This window comes from Meles meles, chromosome 21 (assembly GCF_922984935.1).
Source record: "Meles meles chromosome 21, mMelMel3.1 paternal haplotype, whole genome shotgun sequence".
In the NCBI taxonomy this organism is placed as follows: Eukaryota; Metazoa; Chordata; class Mammalia; order Carnivora; family Mustelidae; genus Meles; species Meles meles.
The window spans coordinates 26904869-26921236 of NC_060086.1; the positions used below are offsets into that span (position 1 = coordinate 26904869).

Below are 16368 nucleotides of genomic sequence, written 5' to 3' on the forward strand. Positions count from 1 at the left end.
GAGCGGAGAGCCTGATGCGGAGCTCGACCCAGGACCCTGGGATCATGACCTGAGCTGAAGGCAGAGGCTTTAACCCACTGAGACACCCAGACACCCCAATTCGTAACTTTCTGACAAGAGCTAAGGCTGTAACACATTACACCAAACATGCAGATCACGATATCCCAGAACCCGAAGGACAGAACCCTGCTAAGTGTCATCAAATGGTAGTTTATGGGTTCTCCCAAACTCGCAGAATATTTTTTTTAGAAAATGGAAAGCCCAGTGCCAAAAAAGCTCTCAAGAAATGCATCTAGATGGTAAACATGCTTGGTCCTTGTACCCTGGGGCCTATTCCAGAGGCCTCTGACTCTGTGAGTCTAGAGGAGGACTTAAGCATCTGTCTTTTCTTTAAAAAATCCCCACAGCGGGCGCCTGGGTGGCTCAGTGGGTTAAAGCCTCTGCCTTCGCCTGAGGTCGTGAACCCAGGATCCTGGGATCGGGCTCTGCATGGAGCTCTGCATTGGGCTCTCTGCTCAGCAGGGAGCCTGCCTCCCCCTCTCTCTGCCTGCCTCTGCCTACTTGTGATCTCTGTCTGTCAAATGAACAACAATCTTTAAAAAAAAAAAAAAAAAAAGTCCTTCATGCTTTGCTGGTTTGCACTGGGTTGGGTACAACTAATTAGTCTCTGCAATTCCAAACCCAAACTTCCCCTACAATGTTTGGGCTGCAGACACAGGAAGGCACTGGAAACTGAGACAGAGAAGAACAGAGAAATTATAAAAACTTTCTCAGAGAAAACCGACTGCAGCGTGAGGCCGGATCCTAGGGTGGGCGGCAGCAAGCGAGGCTGGGGCCCTGCCTGAGGCCCAGCCAGGGAAGGTGTGGCCAAAGAGGGGGCGGTAGCTCGGGAAGCGCTAGACCAGGGGCCTTGCAGGTCCCCAGCGACCTCCTGGTCCTCACCCCCAGGCACAGCCATGAACTCTGATCCTGTTGAAGAAGAGCGGTCCGGGCTGCATGTGGACTGCATGGTGTGTGGGAACACATCCAGCGGCAAGCACGACGGCGTCTTCACCTGCGAGGGCTGCAAGAGCTGCTTCAAGCGGAGCTTCCACAGCAGCCGCAGCGACACCTCAGTGACACCGGCGGGTCCAACCGGGAGTGCCAGATCGCCCAGCATCACCTGTGCCAATACTGCTGCCTGAAAAAGTGCTTCCGGGTGGGCATGAGGAAGGAGGCGGTGCAGCGTGGCCGCATCCCGCACTCGCTGCTTGGCGCCGTGGCCGCCTCCTCCGGCAGCGCCCCCCGGGCTCAAGCTGGCGGCGGTGGCGGGCAGAGACCACTTCCCAGGGCAGCCGGTGTCGGAGCCGATCATGCAGCTGCTGCGAGCTGAGACCTACAGTGCGGTGTCCAGGCGCTTCGGCGCGGGCCAGGTGCGCGCCTTCCAGGAGCAGGTGGACAAGCTGGGCCGCCTGCAGGTCGACTCGGCTGCCTCAGGGCCATGGCTCTCTTCACGCCTACGCCTGTGGCCTCTCCGACCCAGAGCACGTGGAACGCCTGCAGGAGAACGCACAGGTGGCCCTCACGGAGTATGTGCCGGCCCAGTCCCCGTCCCAGCCCCAGAGCTTTGGGCGTCTGCTGCTGCGGCTCCGGCCCTGCACACCCTCCCAGCCTCCCTCAACTCCCAGCTGTTCCGAGACATGCTGCTGTCACCGAGTAAGTACCTTCTATCGGCCCTACAGTTCTGGCCAGTGACTTCGCCAGCCGGCCACGCCACGGCTGGGTCAGCACACCTCAAGGGACACGGATGCTTCGGACTCCCACGGGGCTCCCAAGCACAGAACCTTGGCTTCTCTCCTCAGGCTCCTATTTTTTTTTAAGACTGTGAAATGTTTATCTCCTCTGTTTTGTTTTTTTGTTTTTTGATGATCACGAAACCAAAGAGAGTGATTGTCCAGGCTCCAGGCTCCAGCCTCGGCCTCCCCAGAACTCCTGGACAGAATAGAGGGCCAGAGACCGAGGGGCCCATTCCTGGGACAGCCTGGCACTCAGCACCCCAAGTATGAACTTTTGGGGCAGGTGGGGTTGGCTTCCCTCGGGGGACGGCCTGGCGCCAGGACTAGAGGGGCCAGCGTAGTAATGCGCCAGGCAGATTGTCTGGATCCGGAATCCATGTTGGACACTATATGATGAATGAATCAAGGCCAATAATAAAGATGTTTCCTACCTGAAACAAAAACAAAACAGAAAACACCTATCCCATAGAGAGTCAAGAAAAGCCAAGCTCTCTGACCTCACTGTGTGTCTCCATTACTCTATAGTCAATTTACTTTAAGTAAGCAAGTCTGCACAAACGGTTACCAACAAATATTAAATAAATGAATTTATCAGGAAATTTTAAGGACACCTAATTGGGACATGGTTCTGAAAAGCATTTTATTTCCCTCTCGTCATTTCAATGGCACTGCAGATTCTCTGGGCAAATAACTGTCCATTTGAGAAAAATTATTTCGAGTTCAACAGTGTGACACACGTGGTCAGCAGCACCTGAAAGCTGTTCACAAATGTCTCCGCGGACTGCCTGCGAGTCTTCAAAACTTATCCATGTGTTTATTTATTTCTGGAACCAACCACCACTGACCCCTACTACCTGTCAGACATGGCGCTAAGTGTTTTATTCATGTTAAATATCACTTCATCTTCACGATCATCTATGAAGTGGGATTATCATCATCCCCATTTCTCCCATGAGGAAACTGAGACGTACAATGCTTTAGCAACACGGCTCATAAGAAGAGGCAGAGCTAGGATCTGCTTGGGTCTGGACCCCATGTTTTCAATCACTAGGATTACTTTCCAAGACCCTACAAAAAGTCCAAGTCTTCACCCCAAACCTTGGTTTTCCCCACCCTACAGTCCCCACATGCCCCGAGCTTCAAGGACGTTCTCTCAATTCCTTGAAGAGTCCACATCTTTTTTTTTTTTTTAAAGATTTATTTATTTATTTATTTGACATAGAGATCACAAGTAGGGAGAGAGGCAGGCAGAGAGAGAGAGAGGAGGAAGCAGGCTCCCCGCCAAGCAGAGAGCCCGATGCGGGGCTCGATCCCAGGACTCTGGGATCATGACCTGAGCGAAAGGCAGAGGCTTTAACCCACTGAGCCACTCAGACGCCCCGAAGAGTCCACATCTTTCCCGGCTCTAACTGAACACCTTCCCACATCCGCCTTGATTTCTTAGCCTCCTGGTCTCAGCTCGAACATTACTCAGGACATTACAAACTCTAATGCACCCTATATTTCTCAGCACTCAATGCAAAACAGTAATGACGAATATCACAGGTCATTATTTCCTTCCTGTCTTTTCCAGCCAGGTGGTGAGTCCCTCACACATCCTAGCAGTCCTATTTATCATGCATTCCAATCACTGATACCCACAACCCACCCAAAAAGAAGGCCACTCCCCTTACACACACACACACACACACACACACACACACCCCACGACCCCTGACTGGCCTGATCTCAGGTGCACGGTGGGGATCCTGACAACCCATAGTGGAATGTAACCTACTCGAGAAGGAGAACGGAACTTCTGCCCCATCAACAATACACTTACTGGCTTCAAGTTGGTCTTGTAGCAGGACTTGAGCCCCAACAAGGCTGAAACCTCATCTGCCTGGTTCGGCCGCATTTCCACTCTCGCTGTCTCCAGGCCGCACACATAGTTAGCAGCTCCCTAAATGAAGCCCCGTTCTGGGCTCTTCACAGCTGTGAAACGAGGGGCGCACAAGCTGACGGCTACCTTTTGGCAAACCAGCGTATTCCTGAGACGCAGGCCCGCCTCCCAGCGAGGCCCCAGCCCCCGGGGACACAGGGCCCTGACACCAGGCCCTACAGGTACCTCCGTGCAGAGAAGCATCTTCCCAAGGGCCGCTCACTCCTTCGTCCTCTGCGTCGACCTTGAGGAGGAAGTACAGGAGGTGAAAGGGGTGTCCTCGGACCAGTGGCCATGGGTCTGGAGGTTCTGAGGTGCTGCGCCCATAGGGCCAAGGTTGCGGGATCCTCAGACGCCAGGCAAGAAGCAAGCCTCACAGATGGCTGCAAATTGGGAGTTGCTTCTCCCCAGGCTCAGCTGAGGCGTCTGTGACCCGCCCACGGCAGCTGTCCTAACAACCTTCCCGCTCACTGGCACCTGTGCCCACAGGCTGATTGGACAATTTCCCTGCTCCCTCGGCCTTCAGAAAGCATCCCTGGATGGCTCTTTGGACCCCGCCCGCACAACCCTGGGCACACACTCTCTCTCCCATTCCCACCTGGTATGGCCTCGGTCACACCACCATCCTCCTTCTCTGCTGCTGCTGTTTTCTGAGTTTGGCCTCTCTGAGTTCATCACAAGCTTTGGATGGCTGTACTCGGTACAAGACCGAGCTATCTGGAATGGAATTGCTTTAGCACGCTTTTCAAAACTCAGATGGGCATATTTGTGGGGACTCTTTCTGGGTTCTTTGCTCTGTTCTGTTCTATGTGTCTGTCCTTCTGCAAATACCACACAGGCTTCCTTATTGTAACTACTACTAAGTTCAGAAACTCCAGAGACTGTGATCCCAAATTAGTATTATTTTCAAAACTGTTGTTGAAACTACTCTAATTCCTTTGTCCTTCCACATACATTTTAGAGTATTTTTGTCTATCTCTACAAAAATGAACAAAGCTGACAGGATTGTGATAGGAATGGCATTAAATCTCTCTATCAATCTGGGGAGAACTGACATCATGACGATGCTTAGTCCTCCAAGTCACGAACATGGGGTATCTCTCCATTTATTCATATCTTTGATTTACTCTACCAGTGCTTTCAGCATGTGATGCCTGGACAGGCACTGTTAGATTTATCCCGAAGTAATTTCCTTGTACGAGTAATTGTGAATGTGTGTTTGATTGTGGAGCCTACATATTCATCGCTACCATAGAGCAATACAACTGACCTTTACGCGTTTATCCCGTATACTGTTTCACTGTGAAATTCCATTATTAGTTCTAAGAAGAATTACTTTCTCATACCCTCTTGTGGCATAAGGCCTGAAATTCAGATTCCATATTAAGGGCTGTCTTGAAACCTGGAAAATCAAGGAGGGACTCAAATGGCATCATGCATGCTCTCCTCTCCCTCTTCCCTGACAAGGGAGGTCTCTTAACCAAACACACTTCTCATCACAGGCACTAGACATCATGCCTATTGGTTTTTGGGGAGCAGCGTTCAGTTCCCTAGAAGCCCACTGAATTCTTCAAGCAAGCCACTCACACCCTCCCATGGGAACCAGGACTTGCCACACCCTCTTGTTTCAAGCAAGTCTTGCCTTCCAAGGCCCTGCTGGTTCTCTCTGTTCGCAAGCGCAATCTCAGTGCAGCCCTGCACGGTGTGTAGTATCCTCCTCCCCTGAAGTGTGAGTGTATGTGACTAGTAAACTGTTGTCAATCACATGTGCCGGGTGTCAGGGGATCCCCACTAGTCTGGATCAGGAATCTCTCTCTCATCAGAAGGGGATTAAAACCAGTGGTATGACAAACAGGGTGTACTCACATTAAATGAGGACACGGGGGTCAGCTTGACCTGCTCCTTCACTAACTAACTGGCTTCAGAGCCGAGAGTCACGATCTGGGAGGGAACTGGCCATCGCTGGCCAGCTTGTGTGTTGGCTCGTGTTCTGTTATCTCACACGAAGGTTGTCATCCATTTCCAAACTAATGTCCCATCCTTGCCAACAAGGTGAGAATGAATGAGAATTGACTGTATCTTGGGGGGAGGTGTCACCTATGTTACCTGCATGTGGCCTGTATTGGTCTCCAAGGCTCCCCCCTGAGGTTGGCAACTGCAGGACATGCTGCCTGGTGTGCTTGAGTTCCAGGGACTGGGTGTTGGGCCACTGCTTGACGCTGATGTCCAGATCCTATGGGGGAAAGCACACCCCAAGCACAGTCCTGGGGGTGACCCTCTGTGTTGTGGGTGCAAAGGAAGGAGGCCCCGACCCCAGGGAAATGTAAGAATGGCTCCCTGGCTGCCTCCTGAGTCACTGTGGTTCAGGCAATGGGAGTGGCCTTGCCCGGCTCCCGAGCTGCCGCTCCTCTCCCGGTTACCATGTGTCTTCCTGAGCCCTCAGGGTTTTGAGGTGCGCATCCATGGCAGCCCAGGGTCCACGAGCTGATGAAGAACAGAAAAGTGGAGGGGGTTGTTTGGTGTTCCACTTCTCTCCCAGTGCCAAACCCCTCCACAGCACACTTGCCTTTCTCGTAGTGTTGTTGCTCCCCAGCTCGTCGACAGACTCCTCTTGTGATCCAGGGGCTTGAGGCTCTGACTCTGGCCATGGAGAGAATGATTTTGCTGGCTGTGGACTCCCAACACTGGGGAGATGGACTGGCATTCCCACAGGAAGAGGACAGCCACCTGTGGGCTGACCCACCCAGTCCCCTTCCCCATAAACACCCAGAACGTGTGCACCCTGTGTGATTAGAAGGGGACAGAAACAAAAACTCCTGACTTTACGTGGAGTAGGGAATCTGTAGAGTGCGAAATCTGAGGGATTTTGTAGAAATTTTGTAGAAACCTGAGGGAATCTGTAGAGTGGGAAAAGGGGGCAGGGGAAACAGTCCACACTGAGAGAAGGTAGGGCTGTCGCAGAAGACGGTTTGGCTTCATCAGTGACTAGGCTGTGGGTCCTGTAGGCTTCCACTGACCACTCCACTGCCTAAACCTGTTTGGTACAAGATCCTGATCCTCAGGGTTATGGGAGACACATATGGGGGACCCTGTAGGCACAGTGAGGGGATCAATTCCCACCTTGACTTACGCCAGGAGACTTGAAACCATACAACCATGGCCACGACAGAAGCTCCAAGGTTGATGATGCTGATTTGAGACTCTCTGGAAGAAAAAACCGAGAAAGAGGAGCAGGGCAAAAAGACACTCCCCCACCCCACATGCATATCCAGGAAGACAAACCCAAGCAAAGGAGGAGTGGAAGAGAGAAAACTGAATACAGGATCAGGACACCACCCCCACCCACCCAACAGCTAATTCAACATAGGTTCAAAATTTGACCCAACCGTAAATCCAACATTTACAAGGACACCTGGGTGGCTCACATGGTTAGTCTTCTGACTTCAGCTCGGGTCTTGATCCCGGGATCCTGGAATAGAGCCCCATGTCAAGCTTCCTGCTGGGCAAGGAGTCAGTCTGCTTCTCCCTCTACCTCTCCCTGCTGCTCCCCCTGGGTCCTGCTCTGTCACACTTGCTTGCTCTCTCTCTCTCTCTCAAATGAATACATAAAATCTCTAAAAAATAAAAAGGAAATCCAAAATTTACTAGAAAAATTTGATTGGCAACATTAAAAGGAGGCCGATTGCCTTCTGTGCCTCTACAACATAGGTTCTGAATGAACTCTAATGTTGCTAAGATGCACTGGTTGGCTAACCTTCACGGACTTAATTCAAAATCTGTTTAAAGCAAGTATAATAACCATAGATTCTACCTTCTGTATTTAAAGCTTTGACATCTCAGGCCTTGCTGACTTTGGAGGGACTGTCCCTGGCAGGCTGACTTAATTCCTAGAGATGGTCAACAGCTTGCCTGCCGGCAAAGCTTTCACATGTAAACCAACCAATTCAGAGCCTTTACCCCCAACCACCTCTTGTAAGAAACTCTTACTCTGGGCCACTATCCCCTGCCCTGATCACCCCAGGGGCAGGGAGAGACTACTCTAGACAGACACCACTATGTCCCGGAACCCACTGAGATGACACAAACTAGGCAGATTTAAACGTGCTTACCCGGACTCACCTGCCCCTTGCCATGGAAACCACAATAAAGGGTCTTGCCCATATTGTCTGTCCCTTCACTCCCTATTTCTCCTGCCCGACCCTGGTGCTTCCCTGGGTGGCCCTCCATGGCTCTCAGGACCTCCTTTCTCGGGATCAGTGAGTCTACAAACGCTTCTTGTGTTGTGAGAGTTATTTGTATATCTGCTTGTCTTACCATACCTGATAAAATAAATCCCTGTACCCTTAAAACACTGGAGACACCTGGGAGGATCAGTGGGTTGAGCTTTTGGCTCAGGTCAGGATCTCAGGGTCATAAGATCGGGTCCCATGTCCGGCTATGTGCTCAGGGTGGAGTCCGCTTGGGATTTTCTCTCCCTCTACCCTTCCTTCCCCACCACCACCCCCTGCCCCCGCTCCTTGCTAGCTCTCTCTCTCTCTTGTTCTCTCCTTAAAATAAAGAAACAGAGTCATTACAAAAAATCACAAGGGAGTCCAACAAATTTAAAGATGGTGTATATTTTGCTATTATAGATTTGGCCAATATGTACTGTTCAGTGCCCATTTCAACATCCTCTCGGTCACACGTGCCTTGACCTTGAAGGAGACACGATTTCCCTGGTTATGCACAGGGCACCCAAACTGCTCTGCTATCACAGGCAAACTGTGGGCAGGACCTTACTGCACCCAGCTTTCTCCAGGAACATAGATGTGATGTCACATTTAGGACATCCTACTGTGAGGATATTTGTTTGGCAAACTTGTTAAGGACCTACAAATGCGGGGCTTCCTGGGTGGCTCTGTCAGTTAAGTGACTGCCTTGGGCTCAGGTCCTGATCTCAGAGTGCTGGCAACAAGCCCTGCATCAGGCTCCCTGATCAGCGGGAAGCCTGCTTCTCCCTCTGCCTCTGCCCCTACCAGCCCCTCGTACTCTCTCTGTTTCTCTCTCTCTCTCAGGTTCTATCAAGTCACTAAATAAAATCCTTAAAAAGAGGGCACCTGGGTGGCTCAGTGGATTAAAGCCTCTGCCTTCGGCTCAGGTCATGATCTCAGGGTCCTGGGATCGAGTCCCGCATCAGGCTCTCTGCTCAGCAGGGAGCCTGCTTCCTCCTCTCTCTCTGCCTGCCTCTCTGCCTATTTTTGATCTTACTCTGTCAAATAAATAAATAAAATCTTTAAAAAGAAAAAAGGACATAGAAGTCCAACCTCTTTCAGTACTTTTTGGGTTCTGGAGGCAACATATTCCTTGTTTATAAATTTTACGGAAGCCCATTTCAGCTGTTACATCGCAATGAGCCCATGCTGAGGAGGGAGGGTCTCCCCTCAACAAAAGGCTTCTAGGATCTGTGAAAGGAAAAATCAACTGTTGGGGTGACTGGGTGGCTCAGTTGGTGAAGCGTCTGCCTTTGTCTCAGGTCCTGATCTCGGGATCCTGAGATCGAGCCTGGCAGGGGGTTCCCTGCTCGGTGGGGAGCCTGCTTCTCCCTCTCCATTTCACCCTCTCTTCCAGCCAGAGCTCTCTCTGAACTACATAAATAAAAGCTTTCGAAAAAACCACCTGCTTGTGCCCAGGTGAAACGGCTGTAGCAGCCTTGCTCCTGCTTCCTGGAGTCCCTGGACCACCCATGCTATCTGTCAATTGTCCATGGGCTCCCAATGCAAGAAACGGCCCTCCTCGGCCCTGGGTAGAGACCATGAAAGCAACAATTGCTGGCCATGACTGCGCTCTCCTGGAAACACAGTCTCCCACAGACTCTGAGCCTTCCTATCCAGCTGTCTATTATTCTCTGGGTCATGGCACCCCCACCAGCTTCATAGAGTCACCAAGGCCTACTTGCTACAGGCTGAAGCCAAAGTCTGCACATCCTACCTGCAGGTGGAGGTGGCGGCTTCTGTCCACAGTCACTGCCAGACTCCATGGTGCTGGAGGACGTCAGCTCTTCCTTCTACGCCTTGGTCACCCAGGGATTCCCTTGGGATCAATTGCATGAACATCAATGGAAGTTATTACATTTGGGGCTTGATGACCACATCTCCCTCCTGCTCACGTGACGACTTCACGTCCTAGAGAAGCACCCGTCCTAAGCCTTAAGACTCTCAGGTTGAAAGTGATGTCCACACATCAGAGTCCACTGTGATGGAAAGCCTGAGATGAAGATTCAATAGCAAGTGTTGTCTTGGCATCCGGGAACTTTGGAGGGCCTCAAATGGCCTCACTCCATGTTCCCTTCCCACTCTGCTCCCACAGATCAGATCCCCTGGCCAACAAGCCCTCCTTAGCACAGGGACCAGGAACAGTTTCTTCCCAAGTAAGCTCCAGTTCCCTGACAGCCTGTGCAATGACCCAGCAAGCCAATCAGTGCCTCCTGCAGGAAGTAGGGCTCACCTTCGCTCTCCTGGTACTACATAGTCTGCACGCGCAGCCTTTGTCCATTACGTTCCCAGGTGCAACATCCCCCGTGGCCCTGCATGGTGTGTGTGTCCCTCCTTTCCTATAACCATATTATAGACCCTGAATTAATTATGGTGGAGCTCAGTTGTGGCAGCCTCTGGACATCCCATAACTTTAGGGTGGAAATCCCTCCCTTTACCAACGGGTGAAGAAAAGAAGAAAGAAATCTTTCTCACTTGTACCTTTGTCAAGGCACAATGATGAGGCTCATGGGCTTGAAGTGATTTGGACAGTAATGTATTTGGGGCTTGCAAGAATTCACCTGGAACTAAAGGGTGGCTTTTATGGGAACGAGGAAGAGGAATGAAGACCGCGAAGGCAAGGGCTTAGATGGTCTCTTAAATGTCCAACTCCAGGCAGTGGGCGAACCCTCCAGTAATTACAGCAGGGAAGGAACATCACATTGTCATCTCAGTTCCCCCTGACAGCCGTGTACAGAATGGATTCAAGGGAGGCCAAGAGTGGAACAAACAAGATCGGTAGGGAGTCGACTGCACCAGTCTGAGACAGGAGTGGGTGAATCTGAGCACTGACAACAGGAAGGCAGGGAAGGAATTACCGTATTTGGCAGGCTGAAGAGACAGCAGAATGGAAAATTAATGGAATGAGGTCCTTAAAGAGATATGAATGGATCCTTTCCAAGGTACAATGGAGCAATTCGCCTTGAAGGGCAAATGAAGATTTGAAGGGGCTTTTGAAGAAATGAACAAGGGAGCTGACCACGGACGTTCCAGGTAAAAACCACTTAAAGGCTGATCAAGAAGAGCTACTTAGATAATTTAGGGTAGAACCATAAGCTGCTGGGTTTTCATTTAAAGAATAAGATGGAATTCATTTTCATTTCAAATAGTCTCTAAGGCAGAGTGATTTCGGGAAAAAAAAGGAAAAAAGCAAGTCAGAGAATAGTATACGCCTAAACAGGCCAACATACATAAGGCCCGAGAGAAATCGGGTTACGCCTAGCATGCTTTTGCAGACAACAGAAAAGGAAATGATTTTTAAAAACTAGAAAATAAAAAATAAACAAAGAGAAATGAGACTTACCTGGGAAAGGCAACTTGCATTTTTTTTTTTTTTACCTTATATTCATCTTGTACATTCGTGCGATTCACCTCGTTTCCCATATAAGGAGTGTGTGCTCGTGTATCTGATAAATTTGGGGAACACTAAAACAAGTTGACGTGTTCTCTACATAAGGTATACCTAGACACCTAGCCCTTGTGAAAACCTTAAGCATTACAAACATTGTTGGAAGAATCCTTGGACCACAGCCTCCAGGCCCATCAGTGTTGACTCTGCTACAAAAGTCAGCACTGTTGTGGCATCTGGGTGGCTCAGTCTATGAACTGTCTGCCTTTGCCTCCTGTCATGATCCCGGGGTCTTAGGATCAGGTCACAGGTCAGGATACCTGTTCCGTGGGGAGCCTGCTTCTCTCTCTCCCTCTGATGCTCCCCCTGTATGTGTGCCCTCAATTTCTGTCAAAAAAATATAAATAAAATCTTAAGAAAAAAAAAAAAAGTCACCAGTGTTTTCACTTTGGCAAATACATCTGCAGTCATTAAGAGACCCCTTTTTTGTTAAGTCATAAAAGAATATGTTTCCTAAGCTGAAAGCAAAACCGTGAACATTGGACATTTTGCAAAAGGATATTAGGGGATAAGGTAGACACACAGAGTGACTTGGGATCTTCAAAGCGTGGTCTCGGCTCTGGCTTGACAATCGTCTATTTCGTTGGGAGGTCTTCGGCCGCCTTTCCAACCTTCCTGGCCGGTGACAGGATATGCGGTGTGTACGTGGGTAAAGCATCAGGGACAGCACTCAGAAGAAGGTGCCGCGATCCACCCATTTCCGGTCCCGGTGGGTTAATAAGAGACACAGCTGTGGTGCGGGGCTTGACATCTTTTTTGGGGGGTATGGATCCCAAGGTAGCGTTCATTCGTGGTGGGCCTTGTTTCTTAGGCAGTTTTCCCCTTCCTCCTGAATCTGGGGGCTTCACGTCACAACCAGAGGATTTTGGGGGTGGAAAAGCTGAATGAGATTCTGCTTCTAGAAACTGGACAAAAAGTTCTGAAAAGGAATGTTTGGCCACAGCCTGGTGATTTGGTTTCGCAGGTGTGTTGGGGGCGCTTTGGGATCCAGGCCCCCCAGTCACCCCGCTGGGCACACCCGCGGGCTCCTGGCTGCGCAGCTGCCGCAGCTGGTCTTCTCGGATCCCCAGCGTGCTTGCCATCAACCTCAACGCTTCCTGCCGTTCCGCATCAGCTGCCTGGAACGATCCCACGAAGAGTCTCCTTAGGAGGGTTTTGTCCACCATTCCTTCGGACTGACTTACTAAGGTCATCAGTTTCTTCTGTGTGTCCTCCAGTATTTCCTGCTGGACCTCATTCTGTTTCTTGAACTCTTGGAGTTGGTCTTCCTTCACCTCCAAGTCGGCATTTGTTTGGTGCAATCGTCCCTGTAACGACTTCAGTTTTCCTTCGAGGGCGTCTGCCTTTTCCATCCATTCGGCCAGTTCCAGCTTCAGGTTCGCTAGTCTTCGCTCATAGCGCCTTCCCTCTTCCTGGGAGGCAGCAAGCCGCAGCTCAGCTTCCTCCTTCTGCTGGGTGACCACGTGCAACTGCTCCCGCAGCGACTCTGCCTGCAGACTGGCTCCGTGGCTGGCCTCTTCCATGGCAGCGGAAGACAAAAGGAGTTTTCCCTGCAAGACCGTCACTTCCTCTCTTAGCTGAGCCACTTGGTCTTCTGAGGCCAAGGCTTCCCGGCGACCAGAATCTTGGGCTTCTGCAGCGAGGTGCCGCGCTCTCTCCAGCTCCTGGCTTAGGAGCAATTCTCTCTCACGTAACCGGTGAACCTCCTTCTGGAGGGCACAGGTTTCCGTTTCTTTGTGTCAGGGCCAACACCACCTCATCTCTCTCCCGTTGACACACAGCTGCCTTTTCCTGCATTGACCGAACGGCGTCGGTGAGCCGCTTCAATTCCCCGGTCTCGCCCTCTTCTTTCTCCTGCAACAGTTGCTCCAACGCCAGTGCCTTCTCTTTCATCGCAGCGTGCTGGGATGCCTCCTCTCTCCGCATCCCAGAAAGCAGCCGATTTGTCTCCTGCAACGCCTGATTTTCCATTTCCTTTTCTCTAGATCTTTCCACGATCTTGGCATTTTCCTCTTTCAGCCGACACACATCCATTTCGAAATCTGCTATGCTCTCCTTCAGATTGGTGACTGCCTGCCTCAGCAGCTCATTCTCACTCAGCTGGCCACTGAGCTTCTCCTGTAAAGAAAGCAGCTCCTCACTTTTCGCTTGGATTCGGAGCTCCTCAGCCTGAAGGAAGTTTTGTAGAACGGCCTGTTTCTCCTCCAGCTGCTCCATGTCGGATTCGGAATCGCTGTGTTCCTGTGGTTTGCCTTCTTCCCTCGTGGCAGCCCCGGAAGCAATCCATCTCTGCTGATCTTCCTGGAGGGTTCGAATCATTGTCTCTTTTCCTTGCCCTGATTTTCGGAGCTCTTCCACCTCCTTTTGGAGCCCCTGAGAAGACTCACTCACTAGGTCGGATTTCATGGCCTTCAGGGAGTTGGCGGACTCTGCGGAGTCGCTGGAGGGCTGGAGGAAAATCGCGCCAAGGTTCCCTAAAAGGAGGTCCTTGGCATTGCAAAGCTCCCCGATGCAGAGCTGAAGTTGTGCCAGTTCCTTCTCTAGCTCTTGTAGGTTGATTTCATGTCCTTGGTAAGTTTGGGTCTGGTCAAGAGAGGCTGTCTGCAGTTTCAAAACGTTCTCGCTGTTGGCACAAGCCCACGCCTGGAGTTGTCGCAGATCTCTCTGAAGCTGGGGTGACTCACGCTTCATATTTTGGACCGTGGTCAGCACCTGCTCTTTCCACTCCTCCATGATCTTCACTCGTTGTGTTAACATGTCCCGTTCCTGTAGAAGCTGCTGGAACTGATCGATACAAACTCCTCGAACCTCATGACCGGTGCTGGGTGTTTGCAGGATCATCAATAAAGTTTGGCATTTCTGACTTAACGCATCCACTTCCAGGTCTTTTTCTCGAATCACGTGTGACAAATTCCGAATCGTTTCTCTAAACACCTCCTGGCCGCTGCTTTCCACTCTCGTGGACAGTTCTTGATTTTCCTCTTGCATCCTCTGGAGCTCTGCTTCTTTGGCAGCAAGTCGATGGGTCATTTCCTCATAGTCCCTTTTCAGATCGCTCTTCTCCCTCGTCTTCTCCTTTAGGACGGCCAAGACCTGTTCGCTTTTCAAAGCGCACTCTTGCAACTGCCGCTGAAGTTGTTCCACGTGCCTGTTCTGGCTGTGAGAAGCCGCAGAGAGGCTGCTGGAAAGACCCTGAATCTCCACATCCTTTTGCCGGATAATCCGAGTGAGGTTCCCGATCTCCTCTTTGTAGAGCCGATCCACCTGCTCGGTCAGTCGGACGTTCTGCTCAGTGAGAAGCTTCACCTCCAGTTCCTGTTCTTTGATTCCTTGGACTAATCTTTGAATTTCGGCTTTAGATGGATCACGCTCTTCACTTCCGTTTTCTCTGGGGAGAGGCTGGCTCGCTCGCACTTCCTCATCCTCACAGGGTTCTCTTGGAATTTGTGGGCTTTTGTCGGGCAACTGGGCTTTCAGCTCTTCTAGCGTGACTTGCAGATTCCGAATCGTCTCGTCTTTCGCTGCAAGGAGCTGAGCGTGTTCAGTGTTCATCTCCTCCTGCCGGTGTTGGAGACGGTTCACTTTCTCCTTCTGCTCCTGTAAGGACTGAAGCAGTGCTCTCTTCCCCTGCTGCTGGTTGTGAATGATCTTCTGTTGTTCTTTTATTTCCTCCTCGAGACCATCTTTTAACCTGTTGAGCTGGAAGACCTCACCTTCTAGTTCTACCATCTCCTCCAGGATTTTAGGGTCAACCAGAGGGACAGCGCGACTCTGTTGTGTTAGGCGCTCCAGGTCTTGGTCCACATGAGGATGTTGGTCTGTCATGGATGGGAGACGCATGTCTTTGCCCTCCACGGATGGGGGTAAAATGCCATGGCTTCTCAAGGTTTCGGTCGACTTACCGAATTCCTCCTGAAGCTCTGGCCTTTCTCTAAGTTCTTTGATGTACTCGTCTTGTTCTCTGATGCATTCTGTCAACTGCTTCTGCTCCTCCAAAGCAAAGGACAGCAGTTCCTTCATTTCCTGATGGTCAGCGTCCATCTGCTCGATCCTCTTTCGGAGATGTAGTATCTCCAGGTCTTTCTCTTGATCGAGTTGAGAGAAATGTGAATTATCTACTGGTAAGCAGTCTTTGAGACTTCGCTCAGACTTCTCTTCAAACAGCTTCTTTTCGGCCCGACACAATTTTGCCACTAACTGTTCTTTCTCTATTTCTAAAGCCCTCACAGCAATGTTGTTCTTCAGAGAATCCTCGTTGTTGCGCAGAACGGATTCCTCCAGCTGATGTCTTGCATCTTGGAGCTCGAGAACCAACTTTTGCTTTTCTGCTCGGAGATCCGAAGCAAGGTTGTTCAAACTGTCGTTCATTCGCTGCATTTGTGTAAGTTGTTGCTTTAACCTTCTGAGCTCCACTTCCCTTTTCTGAAGAAGGTCCTCGTTCACGTTCCCGGCAGCGTCTCGGTTCTGCAGGTCTTCCAGCTGTCGTTGATAGTCCATCAGTTGTTGGCGGTGCCGGTCAGTGAGGTCTGCTAGCTTCTGCTGGTGGACGTTTTGCAACACCGCCACTTCCAGCTGATGTTCGTCCATCTCCCGCATCAGCCGCTGCTCTAGGTCTCTGATGTGGCTCTTCAGTTTCCACACCGTTTCTGGGTCCATGGTATTGGGTCCCTGGGTGGAACACGGCCACAACGTCATCCAATGAGTCACTTCAGCCTCCAGTGTTTCGATCTCACGGAGGCGTCTATTGATCTGGGTCTGGGATGAGATGACATCAGGCAAATCCATGGCGTCCCCAGGGAAAGTCCCTTTCCCCAGCACATGTCTGTTAATATCAGAGATGTCCCTGGTCAAAGAGGTCTGGCTGCTGTCCACGGCCCCTAGGGAACGGCCTAGGACACAGCCCAGGCGACCAGCCCAGGAGAACATCTGACGGTCCTACAACTGCCCTGGTCCGCCGTGGGAAAGCGTCCAGTC

The 16368-nt window shown here is 51.0% G+C and overlaps 1 pseudogene; it reads left to right on the plus strand.

Moving 5' to 3' along the window:
• Positions 1-514: 514 nt before the first annotated feature.
• On the plus strand, positions 515-1859 carry LOC123933604 (annotated as a pseudogene).
• Positions 1860-16368: the final 14509 nt, after the last annotated feature.